The sequence below is a fragment of the Papaver somniferum genome, chromosome 4, assembly GCF_003573695.1.
Source record: "Papaver somniferum cultivar HN1 chromosome 4, ASM357369v1, whole genome shotgun sequence".
In the NCBI taxonomy this organism is placed as follows: Eukaryota; Viridiplantae; Streptophyta; class Magnoliopsida; order Ranunculales; family Papaveraceae; genus Papaver; species Papaver somniferum.
Window position 1 is genome coordinate 3,630,544 of NC_039361.1, and position 12,602 is coordinate 3,643,145.

At 36.2% G+C, this 12,602-nt stretch overlaps 1 long non-coding RNA gene across 6 annotated transcripts; it reads left to right on the top strand.

The window, feature by feature from the left end:
- Positions 1-1,744: 1,744 nt before the first annotated feature.
- On the top strand, positions 1,745-4,936 carry LOC113273430. Of its 6 annotated transcripts, XR_003322396.1 has the most exons (8): positions 1,745-1,838; positions 2,122-2,228; positions 2,485-2,980; positions 3,250-3,286; positions 3,359-3,444; positions 3,911-3,953; positions 4,164-4,305; positions 4,581-4,936. It is a non-coding gene; the product is annotated as an uncharacterized LOC113273430 (long non-coding RNA). The 6 variants fall into 6 exon arrangements; XR_003322393.1 differs by having other exon boundaries at positions 3,250-3,444; XR_003322392.1 differs by having other exon boundaries at positions 2,485-2,638; positions 2,751-3,444.
- Positions 4,937-12,602: the final 7,666 nt, after the last annotated feature.

Here is a 12,602-nt window from a genome sequence, read left to right on the forward strand (position 1 = left end):
AAGGAAATCAAATAGGGTATCTATTAGAGGCAGAATAGTTACAAGTATTCACTTAGGTTAAAGGAACTCATAAGCCTGCAAAGGACGTCAACTAGGGGAATCCTGTTGTGCTGGGTCTTGCGAGATCTAGGAGACATGAAGGAGCACAACTGAAGATGAATTGCTCGTAAGGTCGATTCGGTCTCAACATCATTCCAGTCCAAAGTCTTATGTATAGTAGGCTAGTATCAGTAGCGGCTTAATATAATATAGTATTCAAGCTCCGGACTAGGTTCCATGGTTTTTCTGCATATTGCATATTTTCTCGTTAAGAAAATTTTTGGCGTCTTGTGTTATTTATTTTTTATATTATATTATTTGTATTTATAATAGAAATATCACAAGTAGTACGTTAAACAACCTAGAAAGTTTTAAACCTAAAAGACCGTGTTAAATATACAAGATTTGATTCTTGACAATTTTCATATCTTGAAATATATATTACATGACTTTCTTTTGTTGGAAGTTGATTCAGATACAGTTTGGCACATATATACTAGTTGATTCATGTATATTAATTTTGATATTGCCCAAGTAAACTCGTCTACATATCAGTTACCAGATCTTTATTATTGATCTGTGTTAGAGCAATGCTCGGTTGAACCCACAAATTTTTCTGTTTCAAGCTTGTTGTCAATGTTAGTTGATCAAAACTATATCTTGATTTCTAGTCTACTAAGCCAAGTCTCGGACTAGGTTATTGTTTGGTAGTTGAATTATCAGACATCACCCTCGAAGACTGAAGATCGACGAAGATATTTGGAGAACTTCAATATTTAGGTATGTGAGGACTGAACCATTCTATTTTATTCACCATATTACCATTTTATCATATGAGACTATGTCGTATGACTTACAGTAGATTTATCGCAAGTAAAAAAATTCGAGTCAGGCTTGTCTTGTTAAACATCTCGAAATATGATTCAGGCATATAGATGTTCAAAGGTCCTTAACAATAATATTAGTTCGAAAAAATTTATAAAAAAATTTTGAACTTATAAAAATAAAGGCTTGATGAATTAATTCTCAATTAACTCATGTGCACAAACTGGTTTTGTCAGTTCGCGAACTAGTGCATTTTGAGATGTTCCTAGATAACTGATGTGTAGACAAAAAAGTTTTTTTTTTGGAAATAGTTTTTTTTAAACATTTTAACCCGCCAGGAGTTGGGTTCTGAGATGATTCTCCAGGAAATCTTAGCCAACATTGCCTGATTCATCTTTTCTGCATCCCTGAAACCTAGACCTCCCATGGAAATAGGCTTGCACATGTATTTCCAAGATTTTATGGAGTACCCTTTAGCATTAGACTCTTTACCCCACCAAAAATCACATTGAATTGTATTAATCGTAGCTGTAATCTTTTTTGGGAGTTTAAAACAACCCATTTGGTATATCACTACACCAAATTCAGGTATTAGTAACTAGATTTTGCAACAGCTTAGCGGTTGTTGCTAATTTCTGTTGCAAAAATTTCGCAACAACTTAGAACGGCTACAAAACTTGCAACTGTTGGATTCAGTTACAATTCGCAACTAAACCTAGTTTGTACGCGTGCGGAAATTCAATGTGGTTGCCTACACTTTTAACTGACTCATTATTCGGCCCATTCAGATACTTGAGAAAGCTGACTCGGACTCTTATCTCTTTAATCATCAAACAACCTCATATTCTACATCTCATTTTCTTCTCTTCTCTCTCGTTCTCCCCTGTGAGTTTTCCCTGTTTCTACCACCACCACCACCATCGTTATCACCAAGATCAAAACCAAACCCTTATTGTCGTCGACGAGGAAGAAAGGTATTCGTCACTACCAGCACAACTATTTGTTCTCCTTTTTTCTTTCACTTCTACGAAGTAAACCCTAGATTCAAAAAAAAAATTCTCCTTTTTTTTGATTTTTTTCACTCAAAATCTTTAACCCAATTTCTGATCTTAGATCAGATTCATGCTCACCATGTAAGTAATTTAGGTTTTTTTCTTCAAATTTCAGATGTAGATTATTAAACAGAATCAATAGATGGGTTTGTTTTAGTTGAGGTTTAGAGTTGGTTCATTAATGAATTTGAATTTCATGGATTAGGGTTTCTAACAGATGGGGATTTAGGCTTCACGGATTTGAATTACAGATGAAAAAGATGAAACTGATGGTGAGAAACTAAAAGAAGAAGATTGAGTTTGTGTTCTGAGGTAATCTTTCTTACTCATTTGAATTGAATTTCTTTCATTAAGTTGTATTATCAAGTTTGGGTATTGTTATATTCAACTTTGAATTGAAGATTTGGTGGAAATGGAGTTGAGTTTCTAGTGGTGTATGTAGATGATATGTAGATGATTGTTAGGTTTAAATCTATGAAATAGATTTCATATTATCCACATTGTTTACTGTGAAATGTTATTACTTGTCTCTCCTGGTTTCTTACTGTTACATTTATAATCTGCACAGATTCGTGAATATCACAGGCGCCATCCAAATTCTCGTGTTTTGGATGTATACGAGGAGGCTGAGGAGTTGCTGAAAGAAGAACCACATGTGGAGTTCAGTAGCGTGGTTCCTTCCCCAACTTCTTTTATTGCAGGAATTTGTGTACATCTTGCTAGTATTTCCTTCATTTTCTCTGACATAAAAATCTTTCTCTCCATTCTATACATCTTAATTTCAGCTATTTCAGTTCCACTGATTTGTTATTTTGTACTGAATGTGCTCTCCAGGAAGGTCATGGACGGTACTTGGACTTGCATGAGCTGAACAATGAGTACATTAATTCTAAGTTTGCAGAGCTAAATGAGAAAGCAAAAGAACCAATAAAGTATTCTACGTATCTGGATTTGTTCTCCCAACCACATAAAATTTCATGTAAACTAAAGCTAAGAAGGTAACTTTGCTGCAGTACAGTACAGTGCATGAGTTAATGGACCTGGGTAAGGACATATTAAAAGAGGTATGTCTCTTCTGCTAAAGATTGATTGTTTAAAGTTCTCTTGAGTTCGCATCTGTGAATTAGTAGTACAGATAATTTGTCATTTGTATAGTTCATCTGCGAGTTTACATTTTCTTAATAGATTATCTCGATTTTTTTTTTTTGGATGACCTGTTTTGCTGAAAGGAGGGCTCTTAAGTTTTGTCAATATTTCTCTGTTAGTGGGGGCACTAACCTTAAGTTTAAACTGGGGAAGTCTGGTTGATTGAAGGCTTTATTTTCTGTAACAGAGTCCATCGATCAAAGATGCACATTATGTGGTTGTTGGTAAGCCCAAAAGATTGCTAGTCAGTCACTTTAAATTTCAGCTTATAATATATCTCAATCACTTTTTTGTAGTCGATACCTAGCTAGTGCAGGGGAAGATCAAATAATGCAAATGATGGCATCATATACTTTGTATTGGCTTTTCAGTTTTTCCTCAGGTAACTGTTCTTTCAAATATGATATATGAATAAAATTAGATGTTGAGCACCCTTCATATCTAGGTAAGCATGTACACTCTTCAGCAGGGGCGCTGCTTTTGCTGATCACAACAGTTTTCTTTGTCCCTTTGAAACTATTGTGAAGAAAGCGGGCAGTAACAGGATTTGTTCATGTTTCAGTCCACATGGCTGCAACACTCATTTTAATGCTACTGTTAGGGCTGGGTGTTGAGATGTGTATTCGTTATAAACTTTTAGCAACATCTGGTTCGCCGCTGTCTAGTTTTATTTCCACAGGAGTTCCTTTGTATTGTGTCAGGTTAATATTTTAACATACAGTGGTGTAGAATCTAAGTAGCACTACTGAAGACTAAACCTTTTGAGTTGTCCTGGTATTTTTTTTGGATGCTGTGAAATTGTTTCCATCTACTAATATGGCTCTCATATCTATTTTTCAATCACACAGACCTGCTGGAAGATTTATTTGAATTCAGAATGTAGTTCTGAAGGTATGTTGTTTTGTGGACATGAAACTCTATAATAAAGTCCTCTTTTATCATCCCTTTTTGAATTACTGATTAGATCTTTGGTGATATATTTGTGTCCTTGAAAACTCATGGACTTGTATTGTTAATTTGGTATCTCTGTAGGATTCATTGGAGTCAAATGGCCAGTTTCCCCTGATGGTTAATCTTTTGTGTATTTTCTTTTGAATGCAGTATGGAGGTGAAGCTCTTGACCTTAGAAAAAGACAATCTTGTTCTTAGACAAAAGCAGTAACCACCCAACTTAAGAGCAATCACCCCTTGAAATGCTGTTGCAAAAGAAAGCCTTCTCATAGACTTCGGATTTTTATTTCAGGTAACTGCTCGACTATTTACTTGTTTATACAATGCTAATTTTCATGTGCGAAAGTGGATGCACTTAATTCAAGAACTGCAAAGTATCATAGATGGCCCTTCACCTAGTTCTGCACGCTCCAGGCCTTCATATCACTTTGTTATCATCTCTGTGTTGTATTGACATGGTGCTTGGTGTTTAGGGTTAGGCATTCACATGTCTGGCAAGTAAAACGATAGTGTTCTCATTTCGCACAATGAATACTAATAGTAAATTGGTTCATTGTTTCATTGTAGATTTTTAGCAGCTTCAGTGGAAGTGGGCGTGCCACATCTTGCTAGCGCATTGCTCTTGCTGGTTCCTCCAGTAGAAATGCCTCACAACCCATGTTGACAACTTAAACTTCAACCTTTGGGCATGCCTCATGCAGCAGAAATATTCACCTAGGTAGCTGGTTTCCTTAGTTCCAAAGAATGTGAGAGTTCTTTTTTCTTTAAATCGTTTTGTAAGAACCTTGGTATGATACTCGGTTTATAGATTCCTTCATATGATTTTTATGGTGTGCTTCATACATTTTGTGTACGAGTTCATGATGGTGAATTAACTCTAAGAACACTATCTTGATACTACTATTGATTAATTTGATTTCAAATGAACAGGGGAAACTTGATTTTGCTACAGAGAACTCTAATATTGACCTGGTTTTGACCGGTCAAAACCACTATTTTTTTGATGTTACAAAAAAATCGCAACTGAGCCTCCCTGTTGCGATATTCCAGTTCGCAACTGTAAGCTGTTGCGACCATCGAATTCGCAACAGTAAGCTGTTGCGACCATCGAATTCGCAATTGTAAAGAACAGTTGCGATATCTTAGCGTTGGAACAGACTGTTGCGGAAAAACTCGCAACAGTGACTAGCCGTTGCGAAAATCTGCAACATCGACTTTCGCAACAGAGCTGTTGCAACCCCACTTTGCAACATCTACAAACCGTTTCTAATCCCTAAATTTGGTGTAGTGTATGGACATACTTGAAAGGGCTGATTTATTTAGAATCAGTTTACTAGGTTGGCTAAGAATCTTGCTCTTCCAACCTTTTATCCTTTCTTCCATTCTGTTTACAATAAAGTCAAAAGTTTTAATTTTAGACTTATCAATAAACAGAGTCATTCCTAGATATGAATCTTTGATATCTATTTTCTTGATTTTTAACAGCTTAGACATCATTTTTTTCATCTTATGATGGATCTTTTTGTTAGATCATAGCTCGGTCGACCTCGCATGTGTTTCTATATCAAGCATGTTTATCAATGTTAGTGATCAAAACTATGAGTCTTGATTTCTAGTCTACATAGCTAAGTCTCGGACTAGGATAGAAAAGTGTAGTTGAGCTCAAGGACTTCATGGCGATTCACCATACAACGACAAAGATCTACACAAGGAACCGTGGAACTTCATCCACAAAAAGGTATGTGGAGACTTGAACTTGTTTATCACTCAAAAGTATATCTATTCTATCTCCTACTTCTTATGAGACAAAAATTCGTATGCTATATAGACTGGATCATACACATTTGACATTTCGAGCTGAGTATTCACTACTTATCTTTTTCTCGAAATCGTGTGTTGGTAAAGCATTTCGCTTTGGTCAAGTTTATCTTCACCTAGTGACGAAAGTGATGAAAAGTTTCAATTACTTTGAGAATTGCTCTGACGTGAAAAGGTCTGTGAATAACGGCTATATAACGTCCTCTGAGAATGTCTCAATGATTGGAATGAGAGTTTAGATTACATAACCATGTATTCCGTAATCCGAAGTTTTCGAACTTTGTTGATTGAGAGAAACTGGAGGAATTGGGTTTACCAAGTCCGCGAACTCAGTTCGCGAACTGACGGAAGTTCTCTTACCGAGAATTTCTGCTGGGATTTTCCAAAAACTCGTTTGCGTGTTTAGTCCGCGAACTGGCGGAAGTCTCTTTGCCGAGATTTTCTGCTGAGTTTGGAAAACTCTGCCAGTTGCCTTAAGTTCGCGAACTTGTTTGTGAGCTTAAGTGGTTATGATCTAAAGTTGTGCTCTGAACATGAAACTTAAATTACTAAGGAATGCTTTATGCAAACCGTGGCTATAAAGTTCATGAGCCGATTCATTGAATCTAATCATCTTTGTTTCAATTGTATCTTGTGTAGTTACATAAGATCTCATAGCAATTGAACAACTCTCTAACTAGTTCATTTGAGTCAATTGAACTAGTTATGGTGAAGAAGAACTAGGTTAATATGAAATGCTCATATGGTTAACCTTTTGGGTAAATATGTTGAACCAACATACACGTACGCGTTTGGACATGGTCTTCACAAACCCAGTAAACGTCTACCCAAGTGTGTGTGACAAGCTAAGTTTTCGATCTAACGGTTGAGAAATATTAGTTTGAATCTAAATCAGTTTTTCATCTAACGGTGAATATGGATTGCTTTGTAAATAAGGCAAAACCCTGATTTGAAGGCTATATAAAGGAGACATCTAGCACTGGGCAAAACTAATCCCCACACGTCTGTGTGATACTAGTACGCTCGCTAGATCCAATTATCCTTTAACCTTTGGTTTTCTTCTCTAAAACCAGGTTAACGACTTATAGACTTCATTGGGATTATGAAGCCAGACCGATACCCATTTTTCATCGTAGTTGTGTGATCTGATCTTGCATCTTCTATCGTACGAGTACAATCATTGATTGGCTTGAAATCGTGAGAGTTCTCCGATAGGCAAGATAAAGAAGTCACAAACATCTTCGTCTCACTGTTTGTGATTCCTCGACAAACCGCTTGCAGGGCCGGTCCTGAGTTCTTTTTGCCCCGAAGTGGACTAAATTTTTGTTGCCCCCATAATTATTTTTAATTTTTTTACCCTTCAACTTTACTTATTCTAACAAGAGAAATTTTTAAAAAGAAAAGGGAGTACCTAAAGCAAGAATCATGAGCGGTAGAATGAATAAACTTATGATTTTTCAATTATAACTTAAAATTAAGTTACTAAAGCCTAGAACATGGACATCGATTAGTTGTGCCTGTAATTAGTTATCTAGTATACAGTTAACAAGAAGATGAGAATTAAAATACTTTCTAAATGGTAGTAGCTCCAAAAAAAAAAAAAAAAAATTCCTAAGCCTGCAACAAGGATTATTTAGTGGGAAGTGTATAAACTTCCAGTTTAGCTTAAAGTTGTTATTTTTCTGCTCACATATCACATAATTTTGTAGAAAACACCTAAAACGCTTTTTTTTTTAATAAAACCCCAAAATATAAACCACATATTATGTTGCCCCCTGTGCCTTGATGCCCCAAAGTGGAGCTTTCTCTGCTTCCCGTTTGGGGCCGGCCCTGCCGCGTGTGTAGTCAAGAAGGACTGTTGAGAGGTGACTGATTAATATCGGTTGTTCTTCGGGAATATAAGACCGGATTATCAATTGGTTCCTGTTCAACTTGATTTTATATCTTAAGACGGAACAAAAACCTAGGGTTTTTCTGTGGGAGACAGATTTATCCTTTGTTAGACTTTTCTGTGTGAGGAAGATTTGTTTATTATTAAGTCTGCGATTTTGGGTTGCAGCAACTCTTAGTTGTGGGTGAGATCAGCTAAGGGAATCAAGTGCGCAGTATCCTGCTGGTATCAGAGGCGTAGGACTACAACTGTACCTTGAATTAGTGGGAGTCTGATTGGGGTTCAACTATAGTCCAGTCCGAAAATAGCTTGGAGTAGGCTAGTGTTTGTAGCGGCTTAATACAGTGTGTATTCAATTTAGACTAGGCCCTGGGGTTTTTCTGCATTTGCGGTTTCCTCGTTAACAAAACTTCTAGTGTCTGTGTTATTTCTTTTGCGCATTATATTTTTTATATAATTGAAATAATACAGGTTGTGCGTTAAAGATCATCAATTGGAAATCCAAACCTTGGTTTTTGATTGATATTGGTTGATCCTTGGACATTGGTCTTTGGTACCATCCAAGTTATCTCTCTTTGATAAAGACTCGCAGATTTCCATTTGCTTGAGTATAGATCAAATCGAGAGATTGAGATATAAACTCTTTGATATATCTTTTTATTGATTGAGTCTAACTATCTAGTTGATTCTCATAAAAAGTATATTGGAGTTTGTCCATACAGATTGCTAAGCGAAATATTGGGTGGTGTTGTTAGACCCCCGCTTTTTCAATTGGTATCAGAGCAGGCAAACACGTTTAAGACCTAACAAGTCCGTGTTTGTAGCGATCTGACTCTATGGACAGAGGTGCTATCTCTATTAAGGTACCACCAGTCTTCGATGGCTCCAATTACTTATGGTGGAAAATTGCGATGCGAGCTTTTTTTCAATCGCGTGATTTTCAATCATGGGTATATGTGGTTAATGGCTATGATGCTCCCGTTGTGGCAGTTGGTGATGTAAACGTTCCCAAACCTATTGGTGAATACACCGCTGTTGAGATAATTGTTGCAAAGCAAATTTCCGACGGTTTGAATGCTATCATACATGTCATTACCCCAAATCTTCAGCATCATGTGACAAACTGCACTAGATCTAAAGATGCTTGGGATATCTTAGAAACCGTTTTTGAAGGCAACTCCAGTGAAAAGGATGCTAGGCTTCAAAACCTTAATTCCTATTGGGATAACCTTCGTATGGCAGATGAAGAAACATTTGATGAGTTTAATCACAAAGTGTCTGAAATTGTTAATGCATCTTTTGCATTGGGTAAGATTATTCCTTAAAAGGACATTGTGATGAAAATTCTCAGATCGCTGCCATTTAGATATGAGTCTAAGAAACATGCTATCGTTGAGGGTAATAACCTCGATAATCTTTCCAGAAACACCTTGGTTGAAAAGCTTAAGATCTTTGACCATGAGCATACATCCAAAGTCGGTAAGGATGTTGCCTTTAAAGCACAAAAGAACACTAAATTACTTTTCAAAGGTAAGAGTGTTCATGTCTCTGAGGATGATCAGTCTGAGGATGATTTTTCGGATGCAGATCTTGACAAATCAGTCTCCTTGATCACAAGACAATTTAGGTATCTTCTGTTGAAGAAAAGTAAACGGTTTTCAAGAGACAAACCTAAGTCATCAGACAAACCTCACGGTCGCGTACCTCCTAAAAACAGGGATGCTGACGAGGCTGATAACGAGGACATGCCTCAGTGCTTTAAGTATAAGGGTTTCAGACATTTTGCTAACGAATGCCCAAATCGTAGAAAGTACACTGGGAACAAAGTTCTAGCTGTAACACTTGATGAAATGTCTGAAACCTATGATTCCGATGAAGATAGGAAATCAAGTGTAGGGCTTCTTTGTGAAAACATCGATTTTGATACTTGTAGCAATACATATATCAACCTCAACGGGTTCGGAGAAGAGGGAAACGTAATCAAGCTGGAAGATTCACTGAATCCGATAACTGGAAACCCTATCAGTGATGTTTCAGGATCAACAATATGTCTAGCTGCTTGCACATCTCAGATGCCTGAATACTATCCAAGATTGACGTGCTCGTTTTGTTCGATGAAGGGACACGAACTATCAAGGTGTTACAAATACAAGCACCAAATAAGGCACGCCAGCAAACTTCAACGAAGAGCAGATCGATTAGCAAGGAAGCTGAAACTTGCTCAGAAGACCGCCGAGGTATGTAGGATCTTATCTTCGTCTAAGAAGTTGGTTTCCAAGGATAGAATAAGACCGTTTGAAAAGAAAATATGGTCAAATCATTTTGATAGACAGAGATCAGAGGATTTCTCCCATGAGGAAAAAGATGGACAAATCGTTTTTCATCACAACACAACTTGATTGTGTTGTTGGGAAAATCTTGTCTCATGTGCCTGTTCGAAAAGAGACAAGATTGAGTGCTGATCCAGGCTTCAGAAAAGTTTTTCCTTTTTTTCTTAGATTTGTTATTTTTTGTCTATCAAATAAAAGAAAGGGTTATTATCGACAATTCTACTCTTTATAGGGTTTTAGAGTTGGGCGTATACGAACCTATCAATAGGTTTCGAACCCTACATTCCTTTTTCCTCTTGACATTCTTTATAAGACTGCTTGTTGAGTTAAGTGATTCCATCACACAAATCCAGTTGTTCATAACTGTTCTCAAAGCACTATGTCGTCAGATGGAAAGGATGTCAACATGATTGTTAAGTCTTCAATCAAGGAAAAAGAGAAATCTCCTGTTTCTAAGTACCTGAAAAGAAAAAGAAGGAATACAAGAAAACCCAGGGTTGTTCCTTCTAACTCTCAGAAGTTTTCCGATGTTCTTGATGAGTTAAAGGAAATAAGAAGGGAGATTTATGAAATAAAGACGTTCGTGTCTAAATCTTTGGAAATTCAGAGGACCCTAATTCGACCTCTTCATCCAAGACAGTTCGTGGGTATTGACATTTATCTCCGTGAACCTTATGTCCCGATGGTTTTCGATAACAAAAAGTTCGGGAATGATAAAGAATTTCTCAAAGGAATTGTTGCCTAGTATGTCTTCTTTTTGGATTAGTTGGAAGAATAACTAGTGCTTTGAATAGCGAAGATTGTGACTACACATAGCTATTTTTGTTTTCATCTTCTTATATTATTTTTTAGGTTTATTGGTTTTTAAATTCTAAAAATATTTGGAGGATGATATTATTGCAGTATTAATCTGTTTAGAAGTATTGCAATATTTTTATGGGATATGTATTGTTTTCGTCTGTGAACTTGAAGGTCCCATATTGTGTCAAAAGTAAAGTTGTTCATAAATTGATATTCGTATTGATGAAATGACGAATGGACTTTTGACAATTACTAAAGTTATGCCTATGCAGTCATTTATTTGATGGAAAACAGGATGAAATCTTTTGTTTGACAAGGATAAAGTTTATTATGTCGTTATGCAAATAGTGATGGAAAATAGAATAGATCCTTGTATGTTATCCACGGTATTGATCTTCATTGATCCATTTTGTTATGTTTTACCATGAAGGCTCCATCGTGTATCTTATGTTGAGCACCTTACAACTATGTCGACTAATATTGGCCTTGTTGGTTGTTCCATGAGATGCTATATGTTGAGCATTCTTGAACTAAATTAATCATCTTGATTGGTTATTTAGTTATTTGCTCCGAAAGTCTTCTTTTGTCGAGCAAAATCATTTGACAATTAAATTGATTGCTTCGGTAATTAGTTTGGTTGTGTCTTCCAATTAGATTAATTATAGGTTCTCTCGTAATTAATATAGTTGAGTTTTTCATATATTTCACAAGTTCTTGTGTTGAGTATATGAACGGCTATACTAATCATGTTCTATTGGTTGAATTAGTTGTATATTTCGTAAGGTTTTCCTTATGTTGAGTATTTGAACGATTAAGGTAGTCATCTCCGTGTGATTATCTTAGTCGAAGCTCCGTGAGTTTTCTTATGTTGAGCACAATCAATTAAATTGATCACTTTTGTGGTTTGATTTAGTTGCGTATTCCAATTAAATTAATCATGGGTTTACTTGTGATTAATTTGGTTGAGTTTTGGTTATAGAAAATCATTTCCATGGTTTTTGGTGTCCAATTAAAAATCCTTCTTTCCTTTCGAAATTAAGGTCGCTCTTGTTGTTCTTTCGGGAATGACATCAAACGGGGGAGAGTTCTTTTGAACTTGTGCTTAATGGTAATATCTTGCGGGGTGTACGGCTATGAAATTTTACAGGGGTTATTTTGTATCTTAAAACTCCTTGATGAATGCATTTAGCTTCGACTTTATGATTGCATCATAATTAAGTTGGTATTTATTTTTCTTTTAGTCTATGAAATGTCTCTTAAGAAAATTTCATTATGATCCCGTTCTTTTACCTTTGCCAATTTTATTGACAAAAAGGAGGAGAAATAATGTAGTTCACACTACAAATACATATGGTTTTCGGATCATTGTGTAAGGGGGAGTGGTTTCCATGATCGAGATGGAGTATTGACTAAGGGGGAGTGATACATATCACCATAGTATTGTTGTTAAAGTCGTGATGCAATTGGACTTTGACGTTACATAATGATACTATGACACTGTATAATAATGATCGAGAATCTCGATTTCTCTCATTTTTATATCTACGGATCTTCAACAACGGTGGTGCTAAAGTTACAACCTTTGGGATCATTGGAGTACTTGGAAGGACGAAGATTTCAAGGAACGTTGAGTATTAGACTACGGAATAGGAGCAACTAAAGTTTATCTTTTTTGTATTCCATATGTATTAATAGTTTTGTCACTAAAATTGACAAAGGGGGAGATTGTTAGAGCATAGCTCGGTCGAC